The following is a 6,303-nucleotide window of genomic DNA, read 5'->3' as shown; positions in this document are numbered from 1 at the left end:
GCATCAGCCTTCTCTCTGATCTCCCATCCTCGTGTCTCTCCCCACTTCAATCCATACTTCATGCTGCTGCCCGGATTGTCTTTGTCCAGAAACGCTCTGGGCATGTTACTCCCCTCCTCAAAAATCTCCAGTGGCTACCAATCAATCTGCGCATCAGGCAGAAACTCCTCACCCTCGGCTTCAAGGCTGTCCATCCCCTCGCCCCCTCCTACCTCACCTCCCTTCTCTCCTTCTACAGCCCAGCCCGCACCCTCCGCTCCTCTGCCGCTAATCTCCTCACAGTACCTCGTTCTCGCCTGTCCCGCCATCGACCCCCGGCCCACGTCTTCCCCCGGGGCCTGGAATGCCCTCCCTCTGCCCATCCGCCAAGCTAGCTCTCTTCCTCCCTTCAAGGCCCTACTGAGAGCTCACCTCCTCCAGGAGGCCTTTCCAGACTGAGCCCCTTCCTTCCTCTCCCCCTTGTCCCCCTCTCCATCCCCCATCTTACCTCCTTCCCTTCCCCACAGCACCTGTATATATGTATATATGTTTGTACATATTTATTACTCTATTTATTTATTTATCTTACTTGTACATATCTATTCTATTTATTTTATTTTGTTAGTATGTTTGGTTTTGTTCTCTGTCTCCCCCTTCTAGACTGTGAGCCCGCTGTTGGGTAGGGACTGTCTCTATGCGTTGCCAACTTATACTTCCCAAGCGCTTAGTACAGTGCTCTGCACACAGTAAGCTCTCAATAAATACGATTGATTGATTGATTCTCTGCCACTTGCTTGCTGTGTGACCTTGGGCGAATCACTTTACTTCTCTGTGTCTCAGTTACCTCATCTGCAAAACAGGGATAGGCGGTGAGCCCCACATGGGACATGGATCGTCCCATCTGATTAGCTTGCATCGTTCACTGTGGGTAGGGAATGCGTCTATTGTATTGTATTCTCCCGTGCGCTTAATACAGTGCTCTGCACACAGTAAGCTCTCATTAAATACGATTGGATGAATGAATGAATCTACCCCAGTGCTTAGTATAATGCCTGGTACATAGTAAGCACTTAAATACCCCCCCAAAAAAATCCCCAAAACAGTGGAGTTGACATCATGGCTTCACTTCTGGCTTCAAGAAGTGTCCCTATAGAACTAGATCTCCCGATCAGGGGCAAGGGACCATGACCAGATCATCTGTCCACCTCTTCCCCCTTCATCCAGCACTGCCTGATTCTGGCCCTTTAAATGTAGCTCCAGTCCAGGGTTGGGGCTCAATTTCCCCTCCTGTTTTCTATCTCTCTCCCTCTCTTCCCCTCTGGCTTCTTTGCCTATCATCCCTATTGTCTGCCTAGTATAAAGGGCACTGCTCTGGGAATCAGGTGTTGTGAGGTCAAGTCCTGGTTGGATGGAAGACTTTACCCGCACTCTGCCATGTTCTGCCCCTCTGCCTGCCGACATGCTTGTTGCCTTCTGGGCCCAGTGGAAAGAAGACTGATGGGCATGAGAAAGTGAGAGTGGTGCTACATAAGCCAGTAGCGATATGTAATCAATTCCTCTGTGCGTGTTCTTGGTCTGGAATTCTTAGGACTGAGGCTCATCCATCATTCTTGATGGGAGATTCCATTATAACTTTCCTACCCTTGCCTCTACCCCTCTCAGGGTCACACCTGGAGAGTTTCCAGTACTCTACCAATCTCGACTATGGGAGGGAGAGTCAAGCAGAGGCCTATCCACTCCATTCCTAGCTTGGGCAGTGGCTAGAGAGTGGAAGGCAATCTGCTACAAGTCAAAACTCACCCGTGCTAGGTAGCAGCTGCATGGGAGTGAGTCAAGGGGGAAGACTCAAGTTTACTACGCAGAAGGAGACGATGGTAAACCACTTCCGTATTTTTACCAAGAAAACTCTATGGATACGGTACCAAAATGATTGCAGATGGAGAGCAGGGCGTTCTGGGGGAGATGTGTCTGTGGTGTCGCTATGAGTCAGAAACAACTCAACGGCATAAGACAAAACAAGACAAGACCCTCGCCTCCTGTCTCACTTGGAGCCACACACCAGACTGGGTTTGGGAGTGGTTCTCAACTAGATATGCCTAGTGACACCTCCAGCTGATAGCCGATAGCCACCTTTCTACTGTCTGAAACTAATTGGGCCCTAGGACAATCAGTCAATCAATCCTATTTACTGAGCACTTACTGTGTGCAGAGCACTGTACTAAAAGCTTGGGACAGTACAATACACAATAAACAGACACAGTCCCTGCCCACAACAGAGTTTACAATCTAGAGGGGGAGATCGGCTCAGATCATAGACTTGGATATCAGAATCAAATTTTATTTGATTTCTAGGAGAGGAGTACTTCCACTTTGATTTGGTTGTCCATTATTTTTATAACTGGTTGGTTTGGATAACTAACACTGGCTTAATTGGTTACATCATTCACATAGCTTTTCCACTAAGAAGTTTTCTACCCAAGTTGCTTTAACTGGACCATTTAAAGTTTCTTATTTCCTTTTCATATGAAAATCAAACTTAAAACTCCTGATTTTTCTTCTTAGATGGCTTTTCCTTTCAGCCACAATGTTTTCTTGTTCCTTAAAATTTCACCCCTACTTGAACATAGATCGCAACCCACAAGCCTCTGTTTGACAGTCAGTGTTACCCCAAATAAGATGTTGAAAAATGGTTACCTGAGAGCAAAGTATATGTGCCCCGAAGGAGCACTGGAGCCTAATAGAACAGTTGATGCCGAATATAAATCGGTGTTATTCTCCAGGAGACACAGCTGCTATATCACCTCATGCTCAGAATATAATTGGGAGACATTAGCCCACTCAGAGCCCCTGAAATTCTATGGAATCAAAGGCTCTAAGACCGAAGCAGCTCCGGAGGATTATGTAGCACCAACTAAATTGAATCTGCAGCAGCTCCCTGCTTTGCCTTGCCCTGAGTTTAATAGTTCCCAAAATGTGCTTTCTTCAGTATCAGCAGAGAATTTGCACATTTTGCTGAGTGCCTTTTTTTCAAATATGCCCCTCAAATAATTCTGAGCTCCTGCATAAGAAACTGAGAAATCAAATAGCCATCAGGGCTGTGTTAAAATGCCTCTGGAGGCAAAACAAATGGGTCTGGGTCTGGCTTGTTGCTATGTGGTGTGTGCATGTGTTTGTGTGTGTTTGTGTGTGTGTGTGTGTGTGTGTGTGTATGCATGTATGCATGTATGTGTGTGATTATCTCTGGAATGAAAGGGGGGGAAAGGGGGTGGTTATATTTAGTATTTTCTATTTTACACATGATTAAGTTGAAAAAAATGCTAGCTTTGGTATCAAAATCAATTTCAATAAAAAACAAATTTCTCTTCTGGAGCATTTTTCATCCTCAGGACTTAGAAGCAATAAATAATTAAGTTATTCCCTTGGGAATTTGGCAGGGGGATCTACGGATCACTTCACCCATCACTGCCATAAAAGGGAGAGAAACGGGGTCGAGTGTGGCAACTGTTTAGCACCTCATATCAGCACTAGAAAACCATCCAAATGGAGAAATGGAAAACCATGCTGAATGGAATTATCTCTGCAGGAGTTTGCCAGTGGGCAGATTTATAATCCATTTGAGTTGGAGCAGAACCAGGTCACTAAGGCTAACCTTCCTTCTCCTAATAAATTATTACCGGAATATTAATTGCTTCAGGTGTTCAGTTATCCTAACATCCAGCTGGACCACGCAGCCAACGGAGATTTGATGAAGCATATTATCTCTTTGAAGCTCTTGAGTTCACCCATTTCAGTGAATAAATCTGAAGTGGCCTGAGAAAAACATAAGGGCAGCTGGAGAGGCAGATCAGTTCCAGTCAGATACCATTACCTCTTTGGCAAGATCAGGTCCTCTCCCACAAGAAAGAATTCTCCAAGCAAAATCCTCCCTCCAAGGGCTCTAGACATTTGAGCATCCAGAATGTCCTGTGACTGCCAACCCACTCCCTCTCCCACAAAAGCTGCATTTAGCAACTTCCCCCAAATACTTGGGCCTAGGTGGCCATCTTTTTCACTCACCCCTCATAATGGCACAGCCATCAATTCCAATCACACCGCTTCTGAATGGCCCACTTGAGTGCTCTCATTGGGCTTTTCTCAAGCAGTCACAGGTCGACTCTCCGATAATAATAATAATAATGGTATTTGTTAAGCGCTTACTATGTGCAAAACACTGTTCTAAGCACTGGAGAGGATACAAGGTGATCAAGTTGTCCCATGTGGTGCTCACAGTCTTCATCCCCATTTTACAGATGAGGTAACTGAGGCCCAGAGAAGTTAAGTGACTTGCCCAAAGTCACACAGCTGACAATTGGTGGAGCCGGGATTTGACCCCATGATCTCTGACTCCAGCCCGTGCTCTTTCCACTGAGCCACGCTGCTTCTCTAAAACAAGACTCTGCTTCTCTGAACAGCCCATCCTCTTCCAGAAATAGACATGCCTTCCCAAACCTTATATCTGAACCTGGGGTCAGCAACAGAAAGTCATTGGAAGAGTCTATCTATTTACTGGCTTTCCTCAGAAGGGAGAACTTTATTCTGCCCCGGTCAGTGAGAGAGTGGCTTGTTGGATTGCTAAGACAATTGTACATATCTATTGATTTCATGACTGGGGAAATGCCCTACATTCTATTTATTTTACTTGTACATATTTACTATTCTATTTATTTTGTTAATGATGTGCATATAGCTATAATTCTATTTGTTCTGACGATTTTGACACCTGTCTACATGTTTTGTTTTGTTGTCTGTCTCCCCCTTTGAGACTGTAAGCCTGTTGTTGGGTAAGAACCGTCTCTATATGTTGCTAACCTGTATTTCCCAAGCTCTTAGTACAGTGCTCTGCACACAGTAAGCGTTTAATAAATACTACTGAATGAATGAATGAATGGAAGACCTAGATTTACCGATGTCTGCACTTTAGGAAATTGAAATACAATCCCTTCCCCCAATTACACCAACAAGCCAATTAATAATAATAATAATAATGTTGGTATTTGTTAAGCACTTACTATGTGCAAAGCACTGTTCTAAGCACTGGGGGGAATACAAGGAGATGAGGTTGTCCCACGTGGGGCTCACAGTCTTAATCCCCATTTTACAGATGAGGGAACTGAGGCACAGAGAAGTTAAGTAACTTGCCCAAGGTCACACAGCAGACATGTGGGGGAGGCAGGATTTGAACCCATGACCTCTGACTCCCAAGCCCGTGCTCTTTCCACTGAGCCATGCTGCTTCAACACCACAAACCTAGTCATCTGTAACCTTAGGTTACCTTAAAAAGTTCATCAGGATTTTGTGTCCACTCCACCATGGCCTGACTAGTCTGCTCAGAGTTGGGCCTGTCCTGTTTCATCTATATAGTTTGTAGTGCCTGGTAAGAAAAAGTAGGTTCTTTAGAAACGGTAACGATGACCTTTTTTCACTGAGCCTGATGCGCCTTCGAAGGAAATAGAACTATGGCCCTCTTTTGATTTGGCACTCTAATAGAACATTGACTATCAAACAACTACTTGTTAAGTAGCGCCGCACCCAATATTAAGTCACTGAGGTGCCAATTATCACAAAATGTCCACTATCGGTAAGGTGTAGAAAAAGGAAACAACACACTTCTGGGGCTAAATGACCCAGATTCAGCCCTGCAGAAACACAACAGGAGTCAGATTTCAAAAAAAATGGGTTCCTGTCAATTATCATCAGCAAGTAAGGTTCCCCAGCTGCTTCCTGGATCAAGCTGTTCAACTCTTCTCCCTTAACACCTCCCTCACCACCCAGCACTACCAAAAATATAAAATTAGAGCAGTCAGACTTTATACACAATATCAGAATTGCACAAACCCACAAATCACTCCAGGAAACCCCTCAAGTGTCAAATTGGTGACCCTGGGTGACATCGTAATGCAACCCCAATATCAGAGAAGACTGAGTGTAATTAGCCCACCCCAACCCCCTCTGTTTGAATGGAAGGGGGTGGACCAGATGGAGCGGCAATTTTGAAGACAATTGATTCTGTCAGAGTGAACTTCAATTGGACATGGTTCAATTTAATGTTCTTGATTATAATTGATCATTAATTGCTCGATTATCACCAATTGGTTGGTAGGCACCCTCTGGGTGTTTTATAATAAATAGCCCTGAAAATATAATATGGGACTTTGCAATTTGGTACACTGTACTGTATTGTTCTTCAAGGAAAACACATTAATGAAATCTAAAAGCACATATATACTTATATATTTCATTAATAGGTGCACCTATAAAGTGTGTATATGTATTACATGCATACAT

General features: G+C 44.4%; 1 non-coding gene across 1 annotated transcript; it reads left to right on the top strand.

Moving 5' to 3' along the window:
- The first annotated feature begins 1,631 nt into the window (after positions 1 to 1,631).
- Positions 1,632 to 1,769, top strand: LOC119948340. Its single transcript, XR_005456742.1, has one exon. It is a non-coding gene; the product is annotated as a small nucleolar RNA SNORA7 (small nucleolar RNA).
- The last annotated feature ends 4,534 nt before the right edge of the window (positions 1,770 to 6,303 follow it).

The sequence above is a fragment of the Tachyglossus aculeatus genome, chromosome X4 (genome assembly GCF_015852505.1).
Source record: "Tachyglossus aculeatus isolate mTacAcu1 chromosome X4, mTacAcu1.pri, whole genome shotgun sequence".
Taxonomy (NCBI): domain Eukaryota; kingdom Metazoa; phylum Chordata; class Mammalia; order Monotremata; family Tachyglossidae; genus Tachyglossus; species Tachyglossus aculeatus.
Note: the sequence above shows the minus strand (reverse complement) of the source record. Positions and strands in the feature narration are given on the sequence as shown.